Here is a 24,432-nt window from a genome sequence, read left to right on the forward strand (position 1 = left end):
GGAGGCTATATCTTATAATTTGCAGTCTGGTAATTCATTAAAGTAGGTATTTTCAGTGACTTCTTAGACAACTTGTTGGAAAGATGTTTTTACAATGAATGTTTGTTTTGGGGAAATTCTATATTAGCAATTGAGGAATTTTAGTAATTTGCATCAAGGCTTATGATTTAGATATGAAGGAGGAGCACCAGTTTTCTAAATGTCTGTTGCATACCTTTTTTTGTCCTTTTAATTGTTATATATTTTTGGCAGTCAAGGTAAATGGGAACCAGATGACTGACTTTAAAGTTTGCAAAGTTGCTTTTTTGAGTCTTTAAAAAACATACAGCAAAAAAAACAACAACACGTTTTTGGCAAAGTACAAAGTTATATTCCCCTTTTCATTTAGACTACCAGTTTTCTTGGAAGCTCTATCAGTTGAGAATATATTAACACTGGGCGTAAAGGGTGAACCTATTGGGGATGGAGGTGACATATTTTTGTAATTACTTTATTGTTAAGAAACCAGATGTTTGTCCTGAAGCTCTCAGTGGGGAAATGAATATTTTTATATGCAACATCTGCTGCTTTTAAATTTCTGCAGTTTATAGCCATTCACCACTCAGAAACGTGATTTGTTTTTTAAAAATGTCTGTTGACTTCTTTCTATATGCAAATGAGGCAAAATGTCCTAGATATGATCTCAGTTGTCATACCATAATCACATTCCTAGTATGTTATGAAACCTGGGCTGGAGTCGGAGCATCTTGAATCAGAATCGCTGTTATAACATAAAGCTGAAATAACTTTCAGGCTGAAGTCAGGGATCACCTTTAATCCCTTTGTGGCAGGTGGACTCTGTTGTATTGTCTTGACCTCGGAACTAATGGGCCAGATTAGGTTCCTTAGCATTCTAATGTAGGCTGCTGCTAGTGGACTACTCCATTGATTGTCCTGTAGGAGATAACAGTGTTGGGTCTTCAGTACTCAATATGGTGACTCTTAAAGGCCCTCTCCCTTTACTCCACCTTCACAGTTCACTTTGTATACAGATGTTCCGCAACAGAAAAAGTATGATGAGCAGAAGCTTAACACAGTAGCTGTGGAAATTGGGCTCTGAATTGGAACAACTGCAAGTAAAAAACGTTTACTCCACTGTAGGTTTATGTGCTCCCAGTGCACTTGAGTCTGAGACTTTTGCTAGCAATACCATTGGGGTGGTGCATGTGCCCTATACATCTTCATGCTTGCAACTTAGGGATTAAGGGGCAGGACCACGTTGACTCTTTCTCATTTTCATCTCACCAGCTGTGCTAAGGGTTGGAGCTTCCTGTTCTCCTTCAAGCAATAGTCCCTATATGATTTAACTGGGAATTGGTCCTGCTTCGAGCAGGGGGTTGGACTAGATGACCTTCTGGGGTCCCTTCCAACCCTTATATTCTATGATTCTATGTATTCCACACATCCGTAAGCATGCGCACAATGCGCCCGAGTCCAGAAATGTCTTCAAAGCAGTGTCCATTAACCTGCATATGCGCAGCAGCTCTCCTCATGCGCCCATTTTAGGGTATAAGGCAGTTTAGGTGACACGTCTCCAGTTCCTTCTTCGCACTGCATGGCCTGAGTTGGAATTGTGTCCTCCTTTGCTGTTGCAGGACTTGTAAAAAATTAATTGGAAATAGTTTATATCTTAAGAATTTTAGTTAGTATAAAGTTTAGTACTGAATAGCATACCTGCCCAGCTGGGGGGAAATCTTCCTGGTCCTGGGACTATGCCCAGGGTCCTGGTATTGAAAAACTGCGTCTCCTGCTCTTGCTCCTTGTCCTTCAGCAATGAGCATTATCAATGCCTATTCTGTCTTGGGGAGGCACATATCTCCGCTAAGTGCAGTATCTGCAAATCCTTCCTGCCCAGAACTAGAGAGGCCCAGGAGCTCTGACTGAAAAAGTTGCTAATGGAAGAGGCTATGATGCCCCACTTGGACCCAGGCCCAGGAGACCCCTCCCACATACATTGGCCTCAGCTGACCAGCAGTGCCCCTCCAAGCATGAGCCTCAGAGCAGAGCCCTTACCATTGAATCCCAAGGACTCATCACACATGTCTCCCCATGAGAGCAAGAGGTACTCGCATGGGTGTAAGTATAGAGCCCCACAGTGGATTGTCCAAATCTCCAAGCCAGCCCAGATCAGGTGAGATGTCGCATATGGAACTCACGGAACTGGCTCTGCCAAAGAACTCCAGGCTGGAGGGTAAGGCATGGCAGAAGAGGGATGTGCTGGTTCTGACAGTGACTGCGGTACCAGGATGCAAAGACAGACACTCGCTTGTCCCATCCACAAGTGCAGGTCTGGACTCGTTTTGCTGGCTCGTTTATCCATAGGACGTCTGGCGAGCTGAACTGGGCCTGTCAGGTCTCTCTACTGGAACTCCTCAGACTTTGGGCCATGCAGAGACCTTTGTAATGCCAGGGGTATCTTCTTCGTCTATCCGCAGTCTCCACTCCTTTCAGACCCTGCCCTCCTGAGAGACGTCCTTACCACAGAGGAGGGATCAGCGCTGTTGTCTCAGGAGAGACCCCATCTCCATCTTCTGGGCTGGAGCGCCTTGGTACCAATGGTTCTGCCATTATCAGTGGAACCGTCGGAGGAATCAGAGGAGGTAGCTGTATCCGTGTCTCCCCGAAGGCAGAGGAGTCCTGGCAGACAGCCAAGACATTACTATTCCTCTGGCTACGACCCTTAGTATGGACACCTCATATTGATTCCCATGGGGGCTACCACAGCTGGTGCATCCTTCCTTCATGCCTTTTTGGGGCCCTTGGGACCCCTATGGCAAGTGCCTGGATCCCTCTCAGGAGTTGTACCACTCCTCCCCTTCTTGTCAGCCAGTTCCGCTGGTTCCACTGAGAGCCTTCTCATCATCCCTGGATGACGCGGTCACTTCTTTGTTGCCTTCTCCATTGGATGACCACTGTCAATATCAGGAGTTGTTGCAGAGTGTCACTGAATCCCTCTAGAGGAGGTACAGAACCTTCCACATAGACTTCTGGACATCTTACAACCACAGGGACTGACCAGGGTGGCCTTCCCAATCAGTGAGATCATATTAGAACCAACCAGAACTGTTTGGCACACACTAGCATCTTGTGCCCCTACACAAAAAAGAGCAGAAAGACGCTTCTAATCCTGCTTCTGATTCGTCGGTGATATAAGTGGCTACAGAGGGAGCTCAGCCACATTACCAAAAATCTCCTCCAACAGATAAGGGGTCAAGGAGACTGGACCTATTAGGTAGGAAGGTTTTCTCTTCTGTGGGCCTCCAATTTTATATTGTTAATTACCGAGCCTTATTAGCAAAATATGATTTTAACACACATACTAGTTTTGTCGAATTTAAAGACAAGCTACCCATGGAAGACTGAGCCCAATTCCAGTCCTCTCCGGATAACGGGAAGTTGGTACAAAGGTGGCTCCACAGACTGTGGTTTAGGTCACTGATACAGCATCCAGATCTCTGTCCACAGGACTGGTCATGCAAAGTGCCTTGAGACTTCAGTCTTGGGCTTCCCTGGAGAGATCCAAAATATTATCAAAGACCTCTGCTTCGACTACTCCAACCTTTTAAATGAAAAGACAGATGAATCTCTATATTCTCTAAAAGACTCAGGATCCACCCTGCAAACTCTGGGGATTTAAACTCCAGCCCCCTGGAAGAAATACCGGAAACATCCCTTTCAACCACAACTACCCCCTTTGCGTATCCCAAACTCCTAGCATCCACCTGAACCTCTTCCTAAGTGACAGTGGATTCAGAGGTCCTGTTTCTCGGCTCACTCCACCACTCCAACCTTTCCCAACCACAGGCCAGAGGACATTTTTGACATACACATCAAGATCCATGTACCGCCACCGCTGCCACCTACTTCTCCTCTGTCATCTTTGGAGGCTATCTTATCCTGGATCTTTGGCAGCTCAACGTCTTTATCCAAAAGTTGAAATTCATGATGACAACACTGGCACCTTTAATCCCCTCTCTTCAGGAGGGAGTGTGGTTTGCAGCTCTCAACATGAAGGATGCATATTTTCATGTGGACATTCACATCACAGAGAAAGGTCTTACGTTTCATGGCTGTCCAACAGCACTACCAGTTCCACATCCTTCACTTTGGACTCTCGACAGCATATAGGGCATTCCTGAAAGTTTTTGCTGTGGTAGAGTCCCAGATTAGATGTCAGGGATATACAGAATTTCCATACCTTGGATGACTGTCTCCTTGTAGGCCAATCTCGCCAAGAGGTTATGTCAGTAACAATTTCTTCAGCATCTCCTTGTCACCTTAAGTGTTTGCATAAATGAAGACAAATCTGTTTTGTCACCTACAAAGACAATAACTTTATAGGCACGCTGCTGGACTCAATGTCTGTGAGAGCATTCCTCTCCAAAGACAGATTTTATGCGATGACCCACATGATCTCTCTCATCATCTGCGAACCTCAAACCATGGGACGTTGGTGCCTCTCCATGTTAGGCTTGTACCTATGTGACATCTTTCCTGCAACTCCACCTGTGGTGCCTACAAACTTGGTTCCACTTGAACTACTGACTGAGCAGGGATCATAGAATCCCAAGTCACCATTCCCTCCAGAATTCTCACTTGGTGATCCAACCCAGACAAAGCCTCCCATGCCAAGGGCAACCATTTTGATGGATGCCTTCCTTACAAAATGGGGCGCTCACTTGGACTGCTACATTGCTCCGGTACATGGAGCCCCCAAGAGGTCAGGCTACATGTAAAATTACTGGAGCTAAGTGCAATCTGCTTGGCGTACGAGGCCTTTCTTCCCTCATACGCTCATTCCACATACAGATAATGTCAGACACTATCACCATAGTGATATAAACAAACAGGGAGGAGTGAGGTCTTGTCCCCTCTGCCTGGAAGCAATCAGACGTTGGAACTGGTGTATCAGAAATTATATCACCAGGCCACATACCTCTCAAATGTTCAGAACTTCCTGGCGAACTTACGGAGCAGAAGCTTTTCTGCAGATTCTGAATGCGTGATCGATGACACAGTCTTAACCATCATAGTTGCACAATGGGGAACTCCACTATGAGACCTTTTTGCGTCCCAGGCGAACAGAAGCTTCCCATGTTGCGGTCCAGGGGAGCCATAGACCAAGACTCTGAGAGAGATGCTCTCCTAGGCAGATGCACCTTTACTCCCATCCCTCTGCTACCACAAGTTATATGGAAGATCTGGTGTGAGAAAGCCACCATCACCCAACTGATCCAGACCGTTAGAACATAAGAACAGGCATACTGGGTCAGACTAAAGGTCCATCTAGCCCAGTATCCTGTCTTCCGACAGTGGTCAATGCCAGGTGCTCCAGAGGGAATAAACAGAACAGGTAATCATCAAGTGATCCGTCCCTTCGTCTATTCCCAGCTTCTGGCAAACAGAGGCTAGAGACACTATCCCTGCCCATCCTGGCTAATAGCCATTGATGGACCTATCCTCCATGAATTTATCTAGTTCTTTTTTGAACACTGTTATAGTCTTGGCCTTCATAACATCCTCTGGCAAAGAGTTCCACAGGTTGACTGTGTGTTGTATGAAGAAATACTTCCTTTTGTCTGTTTTAAACCTGCTGCCTGTTAATTTCATGTGGTGACCGCTAGTTCTTGTGTTATGAGAAGGAGTAAATAACACTTCCTTATTTACTTTCTCCAAACCAATCATGATTGTATAGACCTCTATCATATCCCCCATTAGTCGTCTTTTTTCCTAGCTGAGAAGTCCCAGTTTTATTAATCTCTCCTCACAAGGAAGCCGTTCCATACCCCTGATCATTTTTGTTGCCCTTTTCTGAACCTTTTCAATTCCAATATATCTTTTTTGAGATGGGACGTCCACATCTGCACGCTGTGTTCCCAAGATGTGGGCGTACCATGGATTTATATAGAGGCAATATGATATTTTCTGTCTTATTATCTATCCCTTGATGATTCACAACATTCTGTTCGCTTTTTGGACCGCCACTGCACATTGAGTGGATGTTTTCAGAGAACTATCCACAATGACTCCATGGTCTCCTTCTTGAGGGATAACAGCTAATTTAGACCCCATCTTTTTATATGTCTAGTTGGGATTATGTTTCTCAATGTGCATTACTTTGCATTTATCAACATTGAATTTCATCTGCCATTTTGTTGCCCAGTCACTGAGTTTTGAGGGATCCTTTTGGAGCTCTTCACAATCTGCTTGGGTGTTAACTGTCTTGAGTAGTTTTGTATCATCTGCAAATTTTGCCACCTCACTGTTTGCCCCTTTCTCCAGATCATTTATGAATATGTTGATTAGGACTGGTCCCAGTACGGACACCACTCTTTACCTCTCTCCGTTCTGAAAACTGACCATTTATTCTTACCCTTTGTTTCCTATCTTTTAACCGGTTACCAATCCATGAGAGGACCTTTCCTCTTATCCCATGACTGCTTACTTTGCTTAAGAACCTTTGGTGAGGGACTTTGTCAAAGGCTTTCTGAAAATCTAAGTACACTATATCCACTGGATCCCCCTTGTCCACATGCTTGTTGACCCCTTCAGATAATCCTAGTAGATTGGTAAAGCATGATTTCCCTTTACAAAATCCATGTTGACTCTTCCCCAACAAATTATGTTCATCTATGTCTGTGATAATTTTGTTCTTTACTATAGCTTCAACCGGTTTGCCTGGGATTGAAGTCAGGCTTTCCAGCCTGTAATTGCTGGGATCACCTCTGGAGCCCTTTTAAAAAATTGGCAACACATTATTCACATAATTCCATTTCACAGAACTCCTAATGTTGTCCAAATGCCTTCCTATCAAGGTCTTGTATTTCAGCCTTCTTACTCAGGACAAGGGGGAAAGTCAATCACCCCAACTGAAGCCCACTCCACCTCAAGACCTGGCATTTGGATGGGTGATAGACATAGAATGCTCATGCTCCACCTCTGTTCATGAAATCCTAACCCAAAGCCAGAAGGATTCTGTTAGACTCTGGTACCTAGCTAAATGGCTGTGCCTTTCAGCCTGGGCACATTGCTACCAGCATACCCCTTATACCATGGTCATTCCAGTTCCTTTAGACTGTTTTCTCCTCTTAAACACCTCAGATTTTGCCCTTAGTTCACTGCGAGTACACTTAACTGCAATTAGTGCCTTCCTCTCCCTGATGGAAGGATGTTCTATCTTCACTCCTGACCATGGCTCGATTATGAAGAGATTGATCAGAACCTTCCCACCCGTCATTAAACCTATCCCTCAATGGGACCTTAACCATGTCCTTTCAACACTCACAGGCCCACCCTTTGAACTACTGGCAACATGTGCCATGACTCACCTGTCCACGAAGGTGGCATTCTTAGTAGCTATCATTTCAGTGAGAAGGGTCAGTGTGCTGGGAGCCATGATGACAGACTCTCCTTATACAGTATTTCACAGGGAGAAGGTTTCCTTAGGTTACACCCCAGATTCCTCCCCGAGATTGTGTCAGAGGTCCATATCAATCAATCAGCACACTTACCTGTATCTCTCCAAAAACCCCATGCTTCTTCCAAGGAGAAGAGACTTCACTCCCTCTATATCAGGCATGCCCCGCATTCTACCTGGAGAGAACCAAACCCATCAGAAAATCCCAAAGATTCTTTATTGCCCTTGCAGAAAGGGCGTGGGGACAAGTCATATCCGCACAGAGGATTTTGCAATGAGTTTTGGGGTGCATCTTAGCATGCTATAAATTAGCAATGCTTCCCCCTGCTGGGCATCTCACAGCTCGCTCCATGTAGGCACAAGCCACCTCCACAGCATCCTTATCTGACATTCTACTGCAAAACATCTGCAGAGTAGCAACTTGGAGTTCCATCCATACTTTCATGTCACACTACAGTCAAACTCAAGCAGCAACAGTTCAGAGGAAGAATTCTAGGATGCAAAATACTGTATGCTAAGGGCTTGAGCTCAAAGTATTAGATTTCAATATTAGATATATCTTCTGTGTCCTTCTGGAAAAATTTCTAGGAGTGCTAAGAGTGGAGGCAGTTCAGGGATTAGATATGCTGAGTTTTTTTGGGGAATGCATCTGGCTATACTGAAAGAATGACAGGAGATATTTGACATGGGTATTATTAGGCTGCAACTTTATTATTTGATGTCTGGGACTACCCGGCAGATAAAAGTGTACAGTGCAGGTAGCCTCATTTTTATTCTGTAATTACCTTTTTCCATCCAAGTCCCTCCAACAGATTTATTGTCACATAAAGGGGAGGGAGGGTGGGTCCTGCGTCAGACTGCTCCGTATAAAAGGGAGCTTCAGATGCAGGGCTGCCCCTTTAAAACCCTGCATTCCTAGGCGATGAGTCAGCGACCACGCTGTCCCCTTTGCATCTTCCCTCCTCCCCCAGCCATAAAGCACTGTTCCCTTCATTTGGCCAGCCAGCCAAATACCTCTTCACACACACACCCCCCGCGCCCCTTCCCCCCCTCCCCCCCCGGCTTAAAAGTGCAGAGCGGTCATTTACATAACAACCTCATTTAAGATATGGAGATGAGGAAGGGATGTTAAAGTGCAGGTCTTGGCCTAAGAAAGCTGTAATCTTCTCTGATCAGAAGCTATTTATTTTCTAGGATTCTGGACATCTCTCAAATTCATGCTCATGAGGAGGCTCTTTAATGTTAGAACATCTTCAAAGACCTTTGCAGAATACCATTCAAGTGGTCAGTAATCAATAAGACCACAGTTAGAGCAGCAATTCGGGCTGTTGATGACCAGAAAATCACTTGTGTACGCTCTCACTTGCTGCTCCAAATAGACATAACATGCTCATGAACAGCTCTCTATGCAGTATATTTGAAGATGCAGTTTTGACATTTTATTTAATCACTTATCATTTGTCGTGATGAGAACAAAACTTTGTGGGTTTTCTCCAGGTGCTGTACGCCTCTGCGGAGTGTTTGGTCAGACTCAACTGGACCCTGACTGAACCGGTCAGCTTCGGGTGAGGGGTACATCAGGGTTGTCCACTGTCAGGCCAGCTGTATACTCTGGCGATTGAGCCCTTCCTCTGACTCCTCCTCCGGAGGCTGACGGGGTTGGTGCTTCAGGAGCTGGAGTTGTGGCTGGTCCTGTCGATGTACGCCGATGATGTGCTCTTTGTGGTCCAGGACCCGGGTGATCTAGTCAGCGGCCTCCTCCGCCTGGGTCAACAGCTCTGGCCTGATGGTTGGGGATGGGTGACAGATGAGCTCCCTCCCACCCGAGCTTCAAGCCATTTGGTGGAGCGTGGGTCCACTGCTCTATCTTAGCATTTACCTTTTCCCCACGCATCTTTCACCAGAGAACTGGCAGGATTTGGAGGCCAGGGTGGGTGATTGGCTGCGGAGATGGACAGGACTACTCTGGTACCTTTCCCTCTGGGGGAGGGCACTGGTGTTTAACCAGCTAGTCCTGTTCGTGCTCTGGCACCGGCTTAACACCCTGAGCTCGGCCCCAGGGATCCTGGCCCAGCTCCAGAGGTTAGCTCTGGAGTTCTTTTGGCCAGGACTGCACTGGATCTCTACAGGGGTTCTGAGTCTTCCCCTGGAGGAGGGAGGACAGGACCTGGTCTGCCTCGGTCCATGTCTTCTGCCTCCAGGCCCTGTGGAGACTCCTTTACAGCTCAGGCAGTCCGGCGTGGAGCATTTTGGCACACGCCTTCCTCCACCACCTCCAAGGGCTCCGATACAACTGGCAGCTCTTTTTCTCCATCTGAGGGGTCTTCCACGAAACCTCTCTGAGCAGCCAGTCTTCTACCAGGACCTCCTTTGGACCTGGAAGCTGCTCTCGGCGATCAGGTCCATGGTGGCCCTCGAGGGGGCAGACCTCCTCGTGGAGCCCCTGCTACACAAACCCCATCTTCGTGTGCAGGTGGTGGAGTCCTCCTCGGTGTGCCTGAAGCTGGTCCTGGCAGAAACCACCAAAATCTGAGACCTCCTGGACTATGATGGGGGACTGGGTGGATCTCTGAGTGCTCAGTCAGCGCATGGGGCTCTCCATCCTTCACACCCCCCGTGTATACTCCAGGAGGTGGGGCAGCCTTATCGCCCAACTCTCGGGTTTTCCTGGAGCAGGTCCTGCGAGAGGGTTCTCCCTGCCTGCCCTTCACCCCAGGTCCTCTGGACTTTTTCATTGGGCTCCTGCCCCGCAAGCCCTCTTAACCCTCTCCCTTCCATAACCCGAGCTGGCCCTGGAGCCGGTTTATTTCCAAACTGCACCAAGAGTGCTCGCTCTTTACACGCTCATGCTCCACATGTTTCACTTTCTCACCCTCATGTTCTGCCCCGATGCCAAGTGGCGGGACCTACTATCACCTGCAGAGGGTGAAGAACCCCAGTTTCCCAACCTATATTCCACCCTGGTTCCACGGCCTGCCGGGGATATCTGTTGTCCGCTCCTTCAGTGGAGCTGTGAGCATGGGCGCTTACCTGGCGTGGTTCACCCCCATCCCTGATGCCTGACCCTTTTGTGATGTGAGGGGAAATGCTGGCACATGCCTATCTAGAATGCATCAGGTTGCAGCCCCTATTCTGGCTCCTCCAGAACCTCCTGTTGAGATTCTGGTTGCACTTCTCCCCAGACCATTTCATATTTGCGCAGCCTGTCTGTGGCCCCACAAAGTCGCGAGATCTCTTCATCAACCTCCTCCTGGCCCTGGCCAAAAGTGGCTATCTATAATCCTAGGGGGAGGATGTTAGACGGGGAGGGGCTCTGTGACTGTGGGGCCTATTTCTGTTCCTCCTTTGTCTCATGTCTCCAGGCAGAATTCCTCTGGGCGGCGTCCACTGGCTCCCCAGACACCTTTGAGGAGCAGTGGGTGCTGTCCGGGGTTCTCTGCTCAGTTCTGGATTCCTAGTTTTGAACCTGTGACCTTTACTCCCTGCCCTGTTGTTTCTTAGCTGTCTCCCGTATTTAGCTGAGTCCCGGGTTCAGTGGCTCCTCCCACATGGCTGGGGGAGGGGCCTTTAGAAGCGGGTGGGCTTGTGCCCACCCACCTTCCAGAATTTCAATAAGGACAACAAAACATCTCAGATGAGCAGGCTGCTTGTGGATACGATGGGTAGTATAAGGATTCCTGGAAAATCCACAAGAAGCAGTAAATATTCTGCATGTATCTAGGCAAGTTCAGAATTTTTTCACCTGATCTTTGTTAGAGCTGACTTAATAAATTGTTTGATCAGTCATTATTTGTTCATTGTTTAGTTATAAAAGTAGAATGTGGGTTCCTTCCTGCAAATCTGAACAAACTTAATTATTGCTGTCTAATTGACCAAAGCTTTCTGAAGAAAATCTACAGAAGGTAAATAAAAAGCTATGCTATCCAAGGTGGATAAAATTAAATCATTTAGAATTTAAATTTTTTTTTATTTACATCAGATTTTTTTCTAAAAAATTATGTTAAATACAGGTGTAGTTAAAATAAATATTTAAAATTAAATTTGAAATCTACAGTCTGCATTTAGGTCCAAACTTATAATAAGTCAACACAATCTTTTAAATACAAAAAACAATATTAAGCAGAACATAATTGCTGCCAAGTTTTCAAGAAAGTCAAACCCTGAACTGGTGGAAGTCAAAGGTCAAGTACTTGGATCCGAGTTTGACGTACTAAACCAGCTTTTGACAGCAGAGAAAATATTTTCTTCATTTCAGTTGATTTAGCTAATTCAGTACCATGACTAGTTTATTCAAAGTTAAGAAACCACTTGGGAGTTGAAAAGGAGGAAAGCTTATTTTCCTCTTCCAATCCATGAATAAAAACTAGCTGTGAGGGAGTGAAATCGAAAATCTTGACAGATGTGGTGAGCAACAACAACCACTTCTGTTCAGAAACTAGATAACACTTGCTTTTTTAAAAAAATGTTATTTTTTAAATGCAAAGTATGTTTTGATAAACTTCTAAATCGTTTTTCATATATATTCATCACATTTAAAGTAGTTTTATTTAATAAAAATATTTTGTGCATTTTAGTTGAATTAGAATTTCTGTCCAAACAGAGCTTGACATGAACCACAAATAAAAAAATAATTAACTAGTAAATAAAAATTGGTGAATGATACATTTCTTAACATCATAAAAATATAAAAAAATTGAGAATCTGAATAAATGTAAGAAGCTGTATAATAACTTAAGTAAAAGTGTATAGATATAATGTATCCCTCTGGTTAGCAAAAAAAGCACCCAATTTAGTGCAAAACCTATATTTATTTGGAAATCAACAGGTTTTAATGGTTAGTAACCAATGAGAGTTAACCTTTGGGAAAATAACTAAAAAGTACAAATGCAAAACATGATTAAAATCAATTATTTAAGTCAAGGATTCCTGCTTACTGATTTAAATCATGATAAAAATTGGTTATTTAAATCAATCCACCCTATGCAAGTCTAAATTGCGAACTGTCACAATTTTATCAAGTCTCTTTTATTAGGTTTGATTTTTGTTCCTCCTCAAAAAAGCTTTTCTTGATATTCTGATGTCTGTCAATATCGTTGTAGACTTGTGCCTGTATTTAAAATGGTCATTTTTTCGATTGCTTTCAGTGGTATTGAAGTTACAGGCTGCCTTTAAATAAGATGGCTTCCATTTCCCTACAGTTTTGCAGAGGTTCATGGAAGTAGCTCCAGTAAAGATGACAGTCTAATTTTCCAATGTACTGAAGCCAAGTGCCTTTCACAAGAGACAGCTTCTAGCTAGGCTCTGAGGTTTGGAGACTGCACATGCAACTGTAATGGGATCAGGTTCAAAAGTATGGAGGAGCAAAATAGGGGTACACTGTAATGTTGGTAAACAGGAGGGAGGATGAGGGGTATGAGATTTTAGGGGGAAAAGGAGGGAAACTAAAAGTATACAATAATGTGGAGTGGCAGACCAAGTGTGGGAGACAGAACTGGTGGAGCCAAGAAGGAAAATGGGAGAGACAGACAAGGGAGATATTGAGGGGGATGGAGAGGGAAATAAGGCCAACTTCCTGCACCCCAGAGTTCAGACAGCAAGTGGAGACCCTTTTTTGATCAGCCAGGAGGTGGCCTGCAATTTTGTGTTAGTTTTTTGTATGAGTAAAGTCGAATTTGAAATATGCAATTATTATACACAAATTGGGGGTATGCAGTTTCCTTTCAAAAGCTCACACGCTCAAAAAATAAATTTTTTAAACTGGTCAGATGTTTTTTGGGGGTCTGATTCATGGTTTTTGAATGCTTGGGATTGGCAATATTGGAGTCATGGAATGTTCTTTTACTTCAGTGACTCAGATTCCTGTCAAAGAGCCAAAGATAACAGAATTGGTTAGTTCTAAGTAGAATTTCTGTTTTGTCTGTGTGTGTTGGTGACTCTTCCTCATAGAAAAGACCACAGCAGATACCCTATATAATTTTTCCCTTTAAACAATTTATTTATCCCAATTCATATTTGAAGCCCACCACTAAAGCAGACCTTTGTGAAGTTTTGGTCCAACATGTGATGTAACCGATGATGGCAGCAATTCATATAGGAGGACAGATGTTTTTGTTTTGGGGATTTTATCCTAAAACCACCTCAGACTCATGTACACTTGTGTGTTTGTTAGCTTTATATTATGGTAATATTTATTTACTGCTCTTATGTATTCCTGCTTTTTAACAACGTATTAGAAGGTTTGTTGCACTTCACTTAGAACTCTTATAAATATTTTTTCCAGCTGCTTAGAGGCCTTGGCTTTCATCTTGTACACATTCTGTAAAGGATAATATTGGCAAATACTGCAGTTAGAGCAACATTGTACTTGGAAGGAAGAAAAGTAGATTATTACTTAGTTTCTTGGTGCTTGATAGACACTGTGAGTCATTCATGCAATACGTACACAAATAAATCTACTGTATTCTGTTAGGTCCACTCATAAACTTGTGGGATAGCCCTAGGAACATACAGTGTCAAAATCATTTAGTTGAAGTAGGTCATTGAAATTTGACACCTTACTAAATTCATACATTTGGCATAAAACATTAAACCTCACTCAGCATCCCTTTTATATGAATTTTTGTGAGTGATTGCAGAAGTTATTAAAATAACATGATTTTGTCATAGCAGCTGGCCAGTGATATGGTTTGGAAATGGCAATACATATAACAGTAGAAGCTTTGTATATAAGTACTATACTTAATCAGAATAATTAGTCTAAAGTATTACATAAACAATGAAACACCATTTGAGTACTTCAGAGGACTAAGATGCTAAATCTAGCTAGAACTGAAAGTGTTTTTTAGAAACCAGCTTAAGCATGCTTCTTCATTCCTTTCTATTTTTTGTTTCTGAAATACAGCTTTTCCCTCATTAACAGTGTTGGTGGTCTGATTAGTTCAGGCCTTAGTTCTTAGTACCAAGTCTCTGTAATGCTGAAGTTATCCTTCTACCAGTTAAGAAAAAAACTCCAAAATTGCATATTTCCCACCCCCCAGAATTTGTAAGTTTTTTTTCCAGATGCACACAGTTTAATCTTGCCAAATTCACTACTGTGGTGTTTATTGATTGGTATTTCAATGTTTTTTATTAATACATTGATAAAATGTATAGCAACTAAAATTTTAATTGGGATTAGATGTTGGAATTGGATGTTAGTCCATTTGTGCTGGTTATTTTGTTTTTCTACTGGTTATAAGGTTTTTTTTTTTATTTACACAGCCCTTTACAAACTAGGATCAAGTTAGTTGTCTGAATTGGTGGCCTCTTTATTACCAAAATGCTGACAAGATGGTAGCAAGATTATGAATGGTTAGATTACTGGAACAACAGCACAGATGTGGATAGGTGGAACAACAGCACAGATGGTTCCAAAACCAATATTGTTCAGATGCAGGTTTGTTCTGTGAAAGTTTCTTCAAAGTCTGAAAGAGGTTTGTATAGAAGATAAGGGAAGGCAATCAAACAATATATGAAAAGTGTTATGAACTATACAAATTGTTGGTAAAAGTGTATATGCACAGTAGCATATATAGTGAATAACCAAAACAATCTGCGGGAGAAATAGCCTATATCTCCCTCAGAAAGCAGTCACAAAGGAACCTTTCTTTGGAAAAGGAACCTCTTCCAGGAAGATGGGTGGCAAATATAAATATAATGAAAAATTATGGGGAACCTAGAGGTCAAGTTTTCTGTGGGGGTCCTATACCTTTAGAATGCGATTCCCCCTTCCTCCCTTTGTCTGAAGTAGCCTGAGCCTAAGACTTTCAGAGCATGCTGCGAAGCTCATCTTTTTACAAAGGAATTTTGAGAATAATTCACAGAGAAAGGGAGGGAATTGTTGGAGGAGAAGGGTGATTTGAGATTTGAAGGTGCTGGGCTTGCTGACTGTACATTTTGTTGAGTTATACTGATGAACTTAAGTTATATCGGGGTATTATCTATGATGTATTTTTAAGTAAAGTCTACAGTACCTAGAGCGTATGGGCAGGCATCCTTTTTTTAGCATTTTGTAAATCCAAATAAATATTAATGAATATGTATAGATATGCAGTATAGATATATTTACACTGCAGTTAGACACTTGTGGCGGGCCTGAACCATCTAGCTCTGGTTCAGACTAAGGGGGTGTTTAACCGTAGTGTAGACATTCAGGTTCGGGCTTCAGCCTGGGCTCTAGGAACCTGCAAAGTGGGAGGGTCCCAGAGCTCAGGCAGCAGCCCAAGCCCGTACGTCTACACCACAGTTAAACATCCCCTTAGGCTTAGCCGCGTGAACCTGAGCTAGCATGGGCCAACTGCAGGTGTCTAACTGAAGTGTAGACATACCCTTTGTCATTCTTCTGAAGGAACAGCTTTCCACCTAGTTCCTAAAGCATTGCCACTAGTGGTAACACTTAAAAGGTCTGTTTATACAAGTTTTGAAATTAAACGCTTTCTGTATAGTGCTGTGGCAGTTGATTAGATTTTATTACTTTGTAGTGTGGTCTCACTTCTCTCACACTTTGTCCGGCTAGCACAAGGTCAAGATTCAGTGCTGGAAATGGCCCACCTTGATTATCATGCACATTGTAGGGAGAGTGGTCACTTTGGATGAACTATTACCAGCAGGAGAGTGAGTTTGTGTGTGTATGGGGGGGGGGGGGGAGAAAACCTGGATTTGTGCTGGAAATGGCCCACCTTGATGATCATACACATTGTAAGGAGGGTGATCACTTTAGATAAGCTATTACCAGCAGGAGAGTGGGGTGGGAGGAGGTATTGTTTCATGGTCTCTGTGTATATAATGTCTTCTGCAGTTTCCACAGTCTGCATCCGATGAAGTGAGCTGTAGCTCACGGAAGCTTATGCTCAAATAAATTGGTTAGTCTCTAAGGTGCCACAAGTAATCCTTTTCTTTTAGTCCAGATACACTGATTCAGTTGAAGATTTTTGGTTTCAAGTCACCATTCGAGTATTTTAAAGAATGAAGTCCCCTCAGAGGAACAAGATAGAGAGAAATAGTCATGCAATATGGGGTTTGGTGAAAGAAGAATATAGGATGATTGAGCTGAATGCGCAAAGAAAAGACACCTATGTTGATAAAAGCCAATTAGTAATAAAGCAGGATCTATAGAGAATGTTTCCTATGGCTTCTCCAACGAAGAGACTATGAAAGTGCTTAGGGAGGATTCTGAGGGTTATTTAAAGCCAAAATTGTTGTTAGTTCTTATAAGACTATAAGCCTGTCTTCCCTTATAAAATGTGCTTGGATGAAGGCAAAGTTAAACTAAAGTTAATATTATATGTTTAAAGGGTAAGATGAATATCACTGCACCTTCAAGTGTTATAATGCTCTGCAGACAGCAGAAGTCTTACCTGTTAGATTTCCATCCAGATACACATTTGTGTATATTGTCCAGTTTCCTGCCTTTGTAATCTTGGTTTTCTCTGCAGTTACTTCAAATCTAGTTTTTGCTGCTTCCTGTTCTACCTCTGATGTAAGGGCATTCGTTTCATTCTACAATATACTTAGTAAAGCAATGTCATCAGTAAAGTCAAAATAGTGTAATTAGTCTCCACTAACCCATTTTACACCATCCATGAGGCTTTTGTTGCTCACCTCATCACAGTCTATTACTAATTCAAAGAGAATTGGTAATAGCACACGCCCTTGGCTAACTCCAGGCACAATATTTAACCATTCACCTCACTCAGCCAGGCCTATGTCTGATCTTACTTTCCATTGTATAAACTCCTTATTACGTTGATCAGCTTGTCTGGTATCCCATAGCTTCTAGCAATATTCCTCAGGGTCTCTCTATAGACACTGTTGAACACTTTCTAAAAGTGAATTTAGATGGGTTTTTGCCAAACAGTAGCTTTCTCAATGATCTGACAGAGTGAATATCTGTTCATGACATGATCTATCTCAATGGAACCCAGCTGTTTTTCTTGTAATATTTCATCCATTGCCTTTTTTGTTTTATTCAGCATAACAGTAGCCAATTCTTTGCCCAGGACTGATAGCAGTACTATGCCTCCAGTTCATGCTCCCTTTTTTTAGCAATGCCATGATAATACCTTCTTTCCAGTGCTGTGGTGCTACTTTCACCGTATTTTGTTACAGTTTTGTTAGCCACTCAATCAGAATTTGGCCTCCCACTGTTAGCAACTCTACTTGAATTCTGTCAACCCCAGGAACTTTCCCGTATTTGAGGGCTTTGATGGCTGCTTTAATTTTATCGGGTGTTATTGGTCCATCTTCTATTTCTAACCTGGTATTGACACTTCTCTTGAATCTGTGAATGATTGTCAGCTCTGGACAGCTTAATATGGAGTGGAAATGTTCTTTCCATCATCTGGCATGTTCTTCATGCATTTTTAACATCTGTTGATGAGAGTCCTAGAAGGGCCTGAGACCTGGGAAAGTCTTTTTTTCCTGTGAGATCATTTGCTGCTCTGTAGAGTTGGTTGAAGTCTCTCCTCTATGCTGCTGCTTCTGCCTCTGCAGCCTTTTCCTAGCATTTCTATCTTATATTTCTGTCTTTGTTTAGAATTATATCTTATATTCCTACAAGATTAGGAAAAGCAGCACCACTTTTGGAAAGATGAACAACATCTGGTCAAACATAGGTCTCCACTTCAAACTAAAGGCTAGATTATACCATTTGATTGTACTGAGCATACTACTATATGGAGCAGAGGCTTGACCAATGAGACTGTCTAGCAAAAAGAAATTGAAGGCTACCTATCCCAGAAGGTTGAGTAAGATATTACACATTGAGTGTAAAGACAAAATAACAAATGCAAGAGTAAGGGAGCTGATAGAGCAGGACATATTAGAAGATATCATTAAAGAAGGCTCAGATGATTGGGACATGTATAGTGTATGGAAGATGGGAGACAAGCTGAGCAAGCATTGAATTAGGTACTGGAGGGCAGAAAGAGAAAGCGAGGAAGGCCAAGAAAGAACTGGTGGAAGATCGTGACAGAGGGTATTGAATGCACTGGCATAACCTGGGAAGAAGTACCACAATTATTGTGATTGTAATCATTGGAGGAACCGGACTTCTTCATGTGTCAGTGGCACAGGAGGAGCTAAGGAGGAATTTATAAAGTACAAGTTCCAGGGGACGTGTTAAACTGATTTCCCAAATGGATAATTTATGTCTTTAATGAAGCCAGAAAAAGATTGAAAAAGATATACAAGAAATAAGGGGACACAATAAAGGAGTTACATATGTAAGTTTCTCAACAGGTAAGTTGGAAATATTTCCAAGGTTCAGTTAAATAGTTTTGGGTGACCACAAGGGCCAAAAGTCTGGAAACTGATAGGCAGCTGCAACAAGGCCCCATGACTGAGTGAATACCTTGCAAAAAGAAAAGGAGTACTTGTGGCACCTTAGAGACTAACCAATTTATTTGAGCATGAGCTTTCGTGAGCTACAGCTCACTTCATCTGATGAAGTGAGCTGTAGCTCACGAAAGCTCATGCTCAAATAAATTGGTTAGTCTCTAAGGTGCCACAAGTACTCCTTTTCTTTTTGCGAATACAGACTAACACGGCTGTTCCTCTGATACCTTGCAAAAGTTTCTGGTTCCAGTTAAAGCTGCAGACATTACTGATTGAATGGCTATAAAAGAAAACAAGAACACCTAGACTTAGTTTATGTTGCAAATAAATATATTACTCGTAGAGGCTCCTACAGCATATGATAATCAGGTATCAAATTTTCTGATACCTACAGTCCCAAGATAGACAGAAATAAACATGCTCTCCTTTCTTTTAAATGGATAAACTAGTTTTGTACTGGTTGTTATGTTCTGGAGTTAATTGTAATTGTCATGTCAATCAACCATCTATTTAATTATTAAAAAAAATAAATCACTAACAACTTTCTGCTTTAAAAAGCTTTGTTTCCTTCCTGTGTTAACTCCACTTACTTATAACCATAAATTAATTTGGCATTTTTTCCTGTGTTGCCTTTCGTATCTCATTCATAAGAACGGCCATACTGAGTCAGGCCAAAGGTCCATCTAGCCGAGTATCCTGTCTTCCAACAGTGGCAAATGCCAGGTGCCCCAGAGGGAATAAACAGAACAGGTAATCATCAAGTGATCCATCCCTTCGTCCATTCCCAGCTTCTTTTTTGAACCCTGTTACAGTCTTGGCCTTCATAACATCCTCTGGCAAAGAGTTCCACAGGTTGACTGTGTGTTGTGTGAAAAAATACTTCCTTTTGTCTGTTTTAAATCTGCTGCCTGTTAATTTCATTTGGTGACCCTTACTTCTTGTGTTATGAGAAGGAGTAAATAACACTTCCTTATTTACTTTCTCCAAACCAATCATGATTTTATAGACCTCTATCATATCCCCCCTTAGTCGTCTCTTTTCCTAGTTGAGAAGTCCCAGTTTTATTAATCTCTCCTCATAGGGAAGCTGTTCCATACCCCTGATCATTTTTGTTGTCCTTTTCTGAACCTTTTCCAAGTCCAGTATATCTTTTTTGAGATGGGACGACCACATGTGCACGCTGTGTTCAAGATGTGGGCGTACCATGGATTTATATAGAGGGAATATGATATTTTCTGTCTTGTTATCTATCTCTTGATGATTCACAACATTCTGTTCGCTTTTTGGACCGCCACTACACATTGAGTGGATGTTTTCAGAGAACTATCCACAATGACTCCAAGGTCTCCTTCTTGAGGGATAACAGCTAATTTAGACCCCATCTTTTTATATGTCTAGTTGGGATTATGTTTCTCAATGTGCATTACTTTGCATTTATCAACATTGAATTTCATCTGCCATTTTGTTGCCCAGTCACTGAGTTTTGAGGGATCCTTTTGGAGCTCTTCGCAATCTGCTTGGGTCTTAAGTGTCTTGAGTAGTTTTGTATCATCTGCAAATTTTGCCACCTCACTGTTTGCCCCTTTCTCCAGATCATTTATGAATATGTTGATTAGGACTGGTCCCAGTACGGACACCACTCTTTACCTCTCTCCGTTCTGAAAACTGACCATTTATTCTTACCCTTTGTTTCCTATCTTTTAACCGGTTACCAATCCATGAGAGGACCTTTCCTCTTATCCCATGACTGCTTACTTTGCTTAAGAACCTTTGGTGAGGGACCTTGTCAAGGCTTTCTGAAAATCTAAGTACACTATATCCACTGGATCCCCCTTGTCCACATGCTTGTTGACCCCTTCAGATAATCCTAGTAGATTGGTAAAGCATGATTTCCCTTTACAAAATCCATGTTGACTCTTCCCCAACAAATTATGTTCGTCTATGTGTCTGACAATATTGTTCTTTACTATAGTTTCAACCAGTTTGCATGCTACTGAAGTCAGACTTACTGGCCTGCAGTTGCCAGGATCACTTCTGGAAGCCCTTTTTAAAAATTAGCTATCCTCCAGTTATTTGGTAGACAAGCTGATTTAAATGATATGTTCCAGACTACAGTTAGTATTTCTGCAATTTCACATTTGAGTTCCTTCAGAACTCCTGGGTGAATACCATCTGTTGTTTTCCTTACATTTTGTTTTTCACTTCTTCCTCTATATTTTCTTTTCCCAGTCTGTTCTTTGCTGGGAAAGGGATAATTTGCCTCACACATCCTCAGTCCTGATATGTGAGATGCTACAGTATTTCCATATACTGACAATAAAAATGAAGTTGGAATAATGTCACTAGGCCTGGTAACTATAGCACAGGAACATAGGATGTGCTTTACTCATCTACTTAGCCTGACTTCCTGGGTTACTAGAGTTTTAAAAATTTGGTAAAATAACTTTTGAGAAGAGAATGATAAATGCACACTTTATCATATATTTCCAGAGTTCATCACACAGCTACCAGAAGCTCATATGCAATTGGATTTGTGTGTATGTGTATTATAGTATATATGTAAAATCTCCACAAGTGGCAAAGTTAATGTTCTCACATTAGTAATGTAAAGAAGTTGTTAGCTGCTTAGAAGCAGCTTTGGGATGCAATCTGGTACAAACTCACTACAGCTTCCGTTCATGTTCTTTGCATCGGAAACTCCTTTATTTATTTGCTTGCAGAGTACAATTTAAAAACAAATATAAAAAGGAAACTGATTCAAGTTATTACATATTTCAGTGGAATGTGAATATATTAAAAGCAATCAGAAAAGTTGAAATAAAAAACATCTGTTGGATGTGAATAAAAATGTGACTTTTTTAATATATCAAGATATTGAAGTAAATGTCACAAAAATGCTTAATCGTTTTAGAAGGACTTAAAAAGGATCTGAATGTTTTTATGACTAAAGGAAAGAATGGAGACTGTAAAAATAAGTTAGCCATTTTTTTTTTACTGCAACAGTGTTCACGAACAATTGTAATGTAAACGAGGCAAGATTTCTATATTAGTCATTTTTGCTTCTAGTTTTAAGAACTTTATTCTGATAAAAACATTGTTTGAAAATTTCATGGTTTTGATTTAGTTGATCCAACACATTTAACTATGACTACAGGTTATCAATATTTCTAAAAATACGCCATAATAAAGTCAAACTTGCTGTACTGTTGAGTAATAATGAAAAATAACTACCCTAGCCATTATAAATCTTAATGTATTTTACAAAGCTGGTAAAGTATCATCATCCCCCTTTATGTGATTGAAATGAATAAACCATAAATCTGCAAAGTGACTTGTCCAAAGCTAGAAGCAGAGCCCAGATCTCTTGGTTCCTAGTCACATGTATCTTCCGCATCATGCAACCGCTTCCTTCAGTTACTAGAGTGAAACCTGTTGAAGCAGCCCTGTGATGGTTTTTATTATTTATTGACTGTTATAACAGGTAGCATTGTAATGCAGATTTCATTTTACACTTTCATTTTAGCTTTGTTTTTCTTTTGAAAATAAACTCACATAACCATCTGAACAAACTAAAACATTAAAGGCAAATGTTGTATCAGAAGCACAAGTCAGCTGTTTGAATACTACTTTTAGACATTTCTTTTGCAGTCATTTGTGAGTAAACAAAAGCTTTTCTTTCCTGGCCATCTTTTCTGGTTGTTAACTATACATGTCATGTTTCTGGATATGTCACTGGGTTGCCACAAAATCTAGTGTAATATATAGTGGGAAAAAAAGAATGCTTGAAGGGACTACAAATTTAATAGTTGTGAAGACAGAAATAAAATTAGCAGGTGGTCATAGGAACATATTTAAGTGTATATATTCTTGAGAGAAGAAGCATGTGCTAATACTGAGAAGCCATGTCAACATGTTATTACTATAAAGTTAATAATCAATCTCTTGAATTTGTAGTATCCAGCTATGCACACTTTTTAATATCCAAAATTCAATTTTTATTTGTTGGATTTACTGTAGGTATAAAACACAAATTGAAACTAAGTTTTATGTTAGTCTTAAAGTGTCAGCAGTTTGAGGAAGCATGTACAATATTTCTAACTATGCTATATTTAAGTGGTCTTAATGTTAGATTTAAAAAAATGGCTGCCTAAATTGAGACTCTCATGTTTTAAAAATAGTAGTCTAAATTTATAATGTATACAGAAAAAGAGAAAAGTCATGATACACAGTGTTTTCCAGAAGTTAGTAAGCTATATGTTTATGTTAATATGTCCTTTAAAATAATTCAAAAATATGTAATGTTGGCAAATTTTTAATCCTAGATTTAAAGAATTTATTGTATGCACAGATTTTTTTCTGTATGACTTCAAAAGAGCTTTTTAGGTTGACAAATATATTAAGAAAGGCCATAACAAAGGAATTGTTATGCTATTAATCTGTGCAGTTACCATGAAGATGAAAGGGGCAATTATCAGGTGTAAATTTTTAACAGTGAGAGGAATTAACCATTGGAACAGTTTGCAAAGGTTGTGGTGGATTCTCCATCACTGACTATTTTTAAACAAGATTGGATGTTTTTTTTCTAAAATATGTGCCCTAGGAATTATTTTTGGGAAGTTCTGTGGGTTTGTTTTATACGAGGTCAGATTTGGTGATCGCAATAGTCCTTCCTGGCCTTGGAATCTGTGGATCTTTTCCTGTGAAGTCTGAGTGGTTTTGGTTGATTTTCAAGATCTTTTCATCTTATGAATGAAGAGAATAGAGGGGTGAAAAATTGATATTTTGATTTAAAACGCCTGAAAATTAGTCTTAAATGTAGATTTTAATAAGTTTTGTTTGTCTTTGTAAACAATAAAAATTGTTGTTCTTTAATAAACATGACATCCCAGAATATACACAGTTGTATTTGGATTTTTTTGTAAAGTAATGCTGTCCTGCATCATTAATGTAGTATTTCTGTTGTCTTAATTCAGAAGATCTTATGGAATTAGATGCTGCTTTGTAAAGTGTACAGTTCTGCACTCATGTCTTTCTTGTTCAGATGGCAAGTTATCCATAACAGAAGAAAGGGTTTCTCAGGAAATTAGGGCTAGATTTAGCAAAGTAGAAGATCCAAATGAATAAAGATGAAAAAGCATCTCATAATATTCTTAAGTATTCTACCTTCCATAATCACAATTAATCAGTTTCATTAGAGATAATGTACAAAACTCCCCATGGCAAAAGCATGTATATTTAATATTTGTAAGATGGATGTCTGAAAGTAGCTCAAGGTCTACGTCAGTATGGGAATAAAGTAACACTGATATACCAGAGTCCAACACACAAATTTCATCACCTATGTAGAGGGAGACCCTACATTTGTATTCAAAGTGCCTAAAATACAACAAAAAGCATGAAATGATTAATTTTATTAAAATAATTTGAAATAATGGAGAGGTAGAACATAAATATTTTTGCTATATTGATTTTTCTTAAATAACAAGCAAAAACATATCTCAAAGACCTGGACACTGTATCACTGGATGCCCACAAAAACTGATCAACTAAAGCCTGTTTTTATAAAGGAGATGCACTGGTAGATTTACAAGCAGAAGATATTT

General features: G+C 41.1%; 1 protein-coding gene across 2 annotated transcripts in view; it reads left to right on the top strand.

The window, feature by feature from the left end:
* CENPP (centromere protein P) overlaps positions 1–24,432 on the top strand; it is a 315,918-nt gene that overhangs the window by 63,068 nt on the left and 228,418 nt on the right. The gene's annotated exons all lie outside the window — the stretch shown is intronic.

This window comes from Caretta caretta, chromosome 7 (genome assembly GCF_965140235.1).
Source record: "Caretta caretta isolate rCarCar2 chromosome 7, rCarCar1.hap1, whole genome shotgun sequence".
Lineage (NCBI taxonomy): Eukaryota > Metazoa > Chordata > Testudines > Cheloniidae > Caretta > Caretta caretta.